Source organism: Muntiacus reevesi, chromosome 15, assembly GCF_963930625.1.
Source record: "Muntiacus reevesi chromosome 15, mMunRee1.1, whole genome shotgun sequence".
NCBI lineage: Eukaryota > Metazoa > Chordata > Mammalia > Artiodactyla > Cervidae > Muntiacus > Muntiacus reevesi.
In genome coordinates this window covers 58,159,632-58,168,620 of record NC_089263.1, presented here as the reverse complement: position 1 = coordinate 58,168,620, position 8,989 = coordinate 58,159,632, and the positions used below count along the sequence as shown (strand labels likewise).

Here is an 8,989-nt window from a genome sequence, read left to right as displayed (position 1 = left end):
GGACAGGCATAAAGATGTCTCAAAGTAAAGGATGGTTTTTTAACATGAAGACATCCAGCCTCTTAAAAACTCACTTCGACCTCCTTCTTATTCATCCTGTTGCTGTCGCCCTGGTCCTGGGACTGTCTCCAGGGAGACACACCCCAGCCACCCCAACATTCTGAAGCTCCAGAATTGTTGGCCGTTTTCTTGTTCGGACTGTACACGATTCACAAGTCTGGGTTGAAGGTAGAGCTCATCCCTCAGAAACCAAAATGGAAGCAGGGAGGGGGCAGCTGAGCAGCCAGGCTGCAGTCTCAGTTCTAAACCTCCCGCCACTCTGCGTGTCCTCCCAGGGGCATGTGACCCTGGGCATGTTATTTACCCTTCCCAGCCCCTTGAAGCTTCCTTATCTGGAAAATCAATGCCCAGGATGCCCCACCCATCTAGGGGGAGGCAATGTGCAGGGCTGGGGGACCCTGGCTCTGAGCGCCCATCCTGGTAGGGAATAACCCACCGGGAACCCTCCCCGTGAGGCCCCCTCCCTGCCTGATTGACTGCGGTGCACATCCCCCGGCAGGCAACCACTGCACATGGAACTCCAAAGCCTCTGGTGGAATGAGACCCCACCCCCGAGGCCGGCGGGGCTTCGGTAAGAACAAGAACTTCTCCACAATGGGCGGGGGCCAGGGCAGACCTGCCAGGTTCTCCTTCTGGAAAAATATGCAAATAACCCCCTAGTCGTGCAGTTGTGCCTGGCATGGGTTAGTGAGAAGAGGTTCCCCTCCACATCCCCAGGTGAAACTCTGGGGGGAGGTTACATTCACTGGGCTGGTATGGGTGACATCATTTCTTTGTGAGGCAGGGGCCATGGACCCCAGTTTACACATGACAAAACTGGGTCTCTGGGTGATGAGGTGATTAACCAGGAGAACTACAGCTAGTAGGCAGTGTTCATCTCCCCAGATCTATATGACCCCAGTAAGTCTACATCAGTAAATAACTGTCACTTCCTCGCTTGCTTGTCCCTAGCCTACTACTCTTAATTGGGTAGTAGTGGATGGGTGGGCGAATGAAAGGATGGAAGGAAGGAAGATGGATAGATGGATGGGTGGATAGAAGGATGGATGAATAGATGGGGAGATGGAAGGAAGGAAGATAGATGGGTGGATGGATGAATGGATAGAGAGAAGAATGGATGGATGGATGGAAGGAATGTGGATAGATGGATGGATGGATGGTTGGAAGGAAGATTGATGGATGGATAGATGGATGGGAGGGTGGATGAATGGAAGGAAGGAAGAAAGATGGATGGATAGAAAGAAAGATGAATGGATAGATGGGAGGGTGGATGAAAGGAAAATAAGAGAGAGAGAGAGAAAGGAAGGATGTAAGATGGTTGGATGGATGGATGGACAAATGGACAGACAGAGAGTGTTCTTTTTCCCTTTCATTTAAAGCTGGGAAAAATCAATTTCTTGTGAACTTAGAGTTCGGATCACAGAGTCAGTCAGGAAGACGTCCCTGGGGGCCCTGAATTTAAGCAAGTAGGTCATAAATCATCCAAAGGCAGGGACAGAAACAAAGCAAGAGATGGGTGATGTTGAAGAGGATACGGTCTCTGTATTTTGTCCTTTACAGACTTGACGTTAGTTTCAGGATTCAGAAGCTGTACTGGTATTTTAATCCACTGCTAATTTGATCTCTTTCGCACACCCACTTAGAACCCCACTGAGATCTGTCTTCTCTGTCCTCCAACCTTAACCTTGCCTTAAACTCCATCCTTCTGAAATCGGCAGGGAGAGAGAGAGAGGAAGGAAGGACAACAAGGAAGGAGGAAGGAATAAAGTCTCTTCTGTAGCCACCGACTGCTCAACAAGAAGCCCCTTCCCCATCGAACTCTTCCTCCTTCTCTTCTCACGCTCTGCCCCTCAACTCGAAAGCACTGCCTGCTAATTGACTCCTTCACACACCTCGAATTTCTCCTCCTCTGGACTCTCACAAATGCCACCTGTTCCCCCATCCCCGTAACTTCCCACTGAAGTCCCGCCATCCACTGTCAAGTCGAGCCTGCAGTGGGAAAGGATGGCACCATCCAGTGACCTCTGCGAGTCTCGGTCTTTTCTTCCAACCCTCTCACGTTGACCAGGAGCTGTTTGGTGCACCAGGCCTGGCAAAAGCCACACGGGATGCTGCCCAGGTGGAGACAGAGAGCAAAGATTTTAGGTTGAAAGACAAACAACTGTCAGAGTGAAGAGCCTGAACTCTGTCTTGTGAATCACGAAGAGAGGAAGCAGAAACTGACTCACCTTGGGTGCTCCCTGGAGCAGCTGTGGTCCCCACAAAGCCCCATTTCACAGATGCAGAAACTGAAGCCCGGTGCCTCGGCGAAGGTGAGGGGACCAGCAAGCAGCTGAGCAAGACCGTGCCCGACTCTGCTCAGCCCTCACGCCCTTCCTGTTTCCACATCCATCCCAGCTCCAGATGCTGCTCAGCTGGGTCCGCACTGAGATCCTCCCGCAATTCTCTGGATACACACATTCGACCACCCACGTGCCTCTTTAAGTTCACGTCTCAGTAAGAGGCTACAGAAATTGCAAATTATATTAAAAACCATGCAGTACTACTTGCTACTCTATTTTCCTAACATGATTTTGACAGGAAGACATTTCCATGAATTATCTGACTTAGCTTTTTGAGAGCTGTGGCAAGCTCAGTGATCCCTTTAAATCTAACTCCTTTATTACATGCATGTGGAATTTATTCTTCCCTTCATTCATTCACTCAGATTTATCAAGCATCTGCCTGTACCAGGGGTCCTGCTAGAGGTTAGGGATGCAGAGATGAATACTCTTACGCTCACTGTCAAATTATGCACACTGTGACCAGGTCAAAGGCCAGCAAGTAACGTGAAGACAGTATGTGGAAAGACAGACGGGGGTAAATCGGGATGGCCTGGGGACCACAGAACCCTTGATTTGAAACCTTGGGACCTTTAAAGCTTTATGGCCTTGGACAAATCAATCTCTGTGAGCCTCAGTTTCCCCACGAGTAAAATGAAGGAAAGAGGACTCGCCTTGTAAGATTTTAGGAGCACCCTGGAAATATTCATCAGCTTCAGAGAGGAAGTAACAATAGCCAGACCTTGGAGAATGACTACTAACTAGTCTCTCGGGCAGGGCTGAGAGCAACGCATTGCATGAAAAGCAGAGGTAGTGTTGTAGCCACGCGTTCCGGGAAACAAACTCACTCAGGAGGACAGTGCAGGTAGTGGAGTGCAGTTTATTACACCGGCGGGCCCAAGGCAGTGTCTCCTCTTAGCCAAGGACCCCGACCAGTTTTCGTGAAAACCTTATACACTCTAGGTGTACGTGCCCAAACCCAACTTCCCAAATTCCCTGAAACTAGTCTGAGCAAAGGAAAAGAAAGATACAATCAAAGTTGACCTGTGATTCATATGCCTTAAGCCTAGGTAGTTAACAGTGGACAATTATCAATAGGCCTATGGTCATACCCCAATAAGCATAATGGAATGTATGATTCTGTTCAGTTACACAGATAATTAGTGTATTCTTTGAGGCATCAGAGCATCTAGGTACGAGCCCTGGGGCTGTTCCATAGGGGGTCGGGGGGTGGGTAGTTTTCCCGTCGGTATGTCGTTTCCATAGACACTGGGCCTAGAGCTCAGAGTCCACAGTCCGGCCCAGGATGGAGTCCTGCTTTCAAGATGGAGCCTGTTCTGTCTGCTTCCTCCTTCAGCAGTGCAAGGTGGAGCGTTAGCAACCCGTGTGGACAGAGCAATCAGTGCGCTGGAAGGGTCTAAGATCAGCGGGCCAGGGAGGAGGAGGGGAATTCAGAGGATGGGGACAAGCGTGAGACCTCAGACCACAGCCACCATTTCTTGAGCAGTTCTTACTGCTAAGTCGCTTCAGTTGTATCCGGCCCTCTGCGACCCCATGGACGGTAGCCCGCCAGGCCCCTCTGTCCAGGACTCTACAGGCAAGCATACTGGAGTGGGTTGCATGCCCTCCTCCAGGGGATCTTCCCAACCCAGGGATCGATCCCGCATCTCTTGAGTCTCCTGCACTGGCAGGTGGGTTCTTTCCCCTAGTGCCTCCTAGGAAGCCCCGAGCAGACACTTTGCTAAGCACATTCTGTGTATTGCCTCTTGATCTCTCCAGCTACCTGCACAATAGGCACTGTTATGAATCCCACCTTACAGAGGTGGATGCCAAGACAGAGAGAGGTTAAGGAAATTCCTCTAAAACTGCACAGCCAAGGAGCAGCCCAGGCCAGGACCAGGGAAGGACTCAACTCGGAAACCCTTCGTGGACCATCCTGACTTTTACAAATGTGGTCAGGAACCATCACGAACTGCTGCTTTGATTTGTCCTCAATCTTTGCTTTTTGGCTTTTATTTAAAATATTTTTTTTAATGTGGACCATTTTTAAAGTCTTTATTGAATTTGTTACAGTACTGCTTCTGTTTTATGTTTTGGTTTTTTGGCCATGAGGCATGTGGGTTCTTAGTTCCCTGACTAGGGATTGAAACCATGGCACCTGTGTTGGAAGGTGAAGTCTTAGCTACTGGACCGCCAGATAAGTCCCTCCACACTGGGCCTTACTTTCACCTTTTTTGACATTTGAGCTGCCCAATTTCAGAGGCAACTGATTGCCACAGTAGACTTCTTGTTTGGGCTACAGCGGCAGGAGATACAGGAAAAGGTCCTTAAAAAGCCCAGATTGTGGTCACAGGGGCTCAGAGAGAGGGGTTCAAACCACTAGATGTGCTGCGGGGGGCCAGCTCCCCTTCAGGGGGCTGTGTGTCGGGCAGCAGGGTCTGTGGTTCATTCCTGCCCAGAGCCTTCATCACCGGGGGCCAGGGGCAGCCTGGAAGACGGCAGGTTCTCAAGTACGGTCAACCTACTATGAACTATGATCCGTGCCCATGAACCTGAGAGCTGTGCTGCTCACAGTGTGGTGAGAAAGCCTCTAAGGAGTGGTCTCGCTGATGCCCCGCCACAACTCCAGGAGTTGGGTACCACTCTTATCAGCTCCATTAAACGATGGGGAACTGAAACTCTGCAGTAGTTTGCCAATATCTCAGGGCTGGGAAATGGCCAAGCTAAGATTCAAACCCGAGGTTTTTCTTAGAGCCCCTAGGCTTAACCACCTCACTGCTCTAGCCTTGCCTCATCCTGGCCGTGGGCCCCGGATAGGCCAGTTTCCTCATCTTACAGCTGGAGGTGCTAAGGACCAGTTTGCTGGGAGATGCCGTGAGATCTCTTCTATAATGCACTTCTCCTGGGCCCTTGAACGAGGTCATTTTCCATAATGAGGAGTTGTGTTTACTACAATAAATAGGCTGTCTGGGTACATTCGTCAGTCAGGGCTGCTAGACGTCACAGGGTATCACAGATGGCAGCGTGCACGACAGAAATTGATTCTCACCGTTCTAGAGGCTGGAAGTCCAAGACGAAGGTGTCGGCAGGGCTAGTTCCTTCTGAGGCCTCTTGCCTTGCAGATGACCACTTCCTCCCTGTATCTTCACATAGTCTTCTGTGTCTGTGTCCTAATCTCCTCTTCTGTAAGGACACCAGTCAGATTGGACCTCGTCCATCCATACGACATCACTTAACCTTCATCAACCCTTTAAAGACGGCATCTCCGAACATACTCACATTCTAAGATGCTAGGGGTTAGGACTCCAGTGTATGAATTTTATGGAAACGATCCAGCCCATACCATGGGGGAAGTCAGACAATCTCTATTTTGGGGCACGATTTCTTTATTCTGAATTCCTTAGTGTTGGCTGAGGCCAGCCCACACCATCCTTTTAACTCAACAATTGCTATGGAAAGTGAAGCAGGATGCCGCCAGATGGTCCAGTGACACAGCTGAGCCCCTGTCTGTCCCTGCCCTCCAGAGTCGGCAGGGTCCCGGGTGACCAAGGCATGCGGTGCGATTTACAGTCCACAAGTCTCTTTACCCAACCACTGCAGCATGTAATTTTCCCAAAGTTCCTGAGGAGAGGGTTCAAACGTTGTTCTTATCTTTCAGCTGCAGAGACTGACACTCAAGGACTGAGTGGTTGGCCCCAGACCAGAGCGGCCGCATGTGGAGGCTGAGTCTTGATCCTCAGAGCCCTGATCCCTACTCCGGAGCAGTCCTCCATCTGGGAGGCTCTTTCGTGAGGCTCACTTTGTGGTCCTCCCATCAACAAAGATATACTGAGCCCCGACTTTGTGCCTAGCTCCTATGGAGCTGCTTGCAAGCACAGACTTTCAGGATGCAGAAGAGAGAACAAGCCAAAGAACCACAAAGTGGGGGAACAGACAGGATGATGTGATAATGTGATGGGAGAGTGACTTTAGATAACACGACCTGAGGAGCTGACATTTAAGTGAAGACCGAAGGAGGCAAAGGAGGCAGTGCAAAGGCCCTGGGGTGTTCTGGCAAGAGCTGATGTTGGAGGGGTAGGTGGGGGCCAACCCACACATGACCTTGGAAAGTATGTTTCTAAGTATTATGGGAAAAAAATTTAACCTGGACCTGAGCTGAGAATGAGAACCAGTTACTTAATGATGTTCAATATTCTCTCTGATGTCCCCTTTGATGGTTGTAGGAATTAGGAGTAGATTAAATGCCCCTTTGGGATCTAAAACGGTAATGACAAGAGACTCCCTGAATTCACCACAGCCAACTTCCCCTTTGCAGGGAGCCCCGTTGGATGCCTCCTTTGGGTCAATCCCAAGGACTCTATACTGTTTGAACGGCATCTGTGAGGACCCATGGAGACCTCAGTCTCCCACCACCCTCTGGGGTGTGGATCAGCTTTCGGACTACCAGGGGACGACAGGTGCCCTCTGGCTGTTTTCAGGGTTGGATGCAGCGGGGCTGAGGGCGGCAGAGATGCAGGAATGTGGGGACCTGGGCGCCCTCTAGCCCAGCGTCTGGGGGAGACAGATGAAGGGAAATGGGTGCCCGTCCAGTCTCACGGTGCTCGCTCTAACAGCGCGAGGAGCATCACACCATTTAAAACAGCAGGACCATTTTCTCTGTCCTAATTGATGAACAGCTGTGCTTTAATAGACAATACCGCTGAGCTTCCCTGATCTCTCCTTAGGCCACCCCCCAGCCCCAAACAAAGGCTCCCTGGGGATTCAGGAAAAACAAAGTTTCTCCCTTGTGTGTGAGCACTGGGGATGGGGGAAATTGTTTTTGCTGGATTAATAAACAGAGAGATGAATAACTCCACCAAATAGATTTTAGATCCTTGCTTCCATCCCATTTTATTAGCCATTTCCTGATGGTCACTGCTGTGAACTTTAAAGCTTCCCCTTCAAGAACTAAGAGGTAAATAAAACTTGGAAAAGGTGCAGCCTTTCGTGATGTCAACCCTGTTTTACAAATATTTCTTCACTCAGCCGTCCCCTGAACCCTAAGATATGGACACATTCAGGATTCTAATCTCTGTCACACTGCGTTTTGTTGATTCCTACATGGGAAACATGCTAGGGACTCTGAGCAGAAAAAAAACATCTGCACTCCTACCTTCAGAGGCTTAGGGTCTACTGCCTGCCTTTGCAAACCACAGCCTGGGGGGCCACAGCCAGCCTGCCACCTGCTTTTATAGGGCCCACTATCCGAGAATGGATCTAAACGGTTGAAAACATGTCTAAACGGTTGAAAAAAAATCAAAAGAGCAAGACTCTGTGAGTCATGAAAATTATCAGCAGTTCATATGTCAGCGATGACAATAAAGTTTTGTTCGCAAACAGATACACTCATTTGTTTAGGTATCATCTGCAGGGACTTTCAGGCTTTCCTGGTGGCTTAGTGGTTAAGAATCTACCTCCAATGCAGGAGACGTGGGTTCGATCCCTGGGTCAGGAAGATGGAGATGAAAATGGCAACCCACTCCTGTATTCTTGTCTGGAGAATCCCATGGACGGGGGAGCCTGGAGGGCTACACTCTATGGGGTCACAAAGAGTTGGACACTTAGTGGCTAAACAAGAGCAGGGAGTTTCACACCACAAAGGCAAGGTTGAACAGAGGGGACAAAGGCCATAATGGCTCCCAAAGCCTAAAACGTTTACTCTCCAGCCCTTTACAGAAAAGACCCTTGCCAACAACTAGTCCGTGACTGAGAAAGGGAAGTGGAAGGTGACCTGGGTTTACTGAGCATGGGGCATCTTATAGGCATCAGGTCCTTTAACCATCACCAGCTGGCTGCGAGTCTGGGGTAACTGTCCCCACTTTATGAAGGAGGGAACCAAAGCACAAAAAAAAAAATCAGTAACTTGCCCCAAATTCTAGGAGTGTATTGTTGACAAGGAGAGGTCTTAACTGTGTAAGAAGTCGCAGAAGCCCCATCAAAACTGAATTCAGCTGTCTCCACTTTCTAAAAGCTGTTGCTTTTTTTTTAACTTTTCAAATGTTTCTTAAATATTTTGTTTACTGTTTCGAATATAGCTTTTTAAGTTGCTGTGAGCATTTTTATAGCATTCAATTTTTTTTTTTTTTTTTCAGAATACTCTGTCCCATCAATTGACAGTTGCCACTGACACAGTCCCAGGGCAAAGATATAATCAAGGGCTTTCAATTTTAGCACCAGCTACCAAATCCTGGCCCCACAGTCTGGGGGAGGACCTGTGAAAGTGCTAGAATTTTTTTTTTTTTTAATGGAACTTCTCTGCTGGCTCAGTGGTAAAGAACCCGCCTGCCAATGCAAGAGATGTGGGTTTAAGAATGGCAACCCACTCCAGTATTCTTCCTGGATAATCCCATGGACAGAGGAGCCTGGCGGGCTACAGTCTGTGGGGTCACAAAGAGTCGGAGAGGATTAAGTGACTAAACAACAAAAACAGTTGCTAACATCACAGCACAGTGTTTAAGTCAGAGCATATCAAGGTGAAGAATGGACATCCTCACCCAAGGACTGCATTCTCTTCTGGGGAAAACGTTGGCGTGTCTCCAATTGTACAGGATGGTGTATCGAGTCAAACG

At 49.2% G+C, this 8,989-nt stretch overlaps 1 non-coding gene across 1 annotated transcript; it reads right to left on the bottom strand.

Annotated features, from left to right (window-relative positions):
* Positions 1-8,516: 8,516 nt before the first annotated feature.
* On the bottom strand, positions 8,517-8,647 carry LOC136147698 (small nucleolar RNA SNORA30/SNORA37 family). The gene has a single exon (XR_010659352.1). It is a non-coding gene; the product is annotated as a small nucleolar RNA SNORA30/SNORA37 family (small nucleolar RNA).
* Positions 8,648-8,989: the final 342 nt, after the last annotated feature.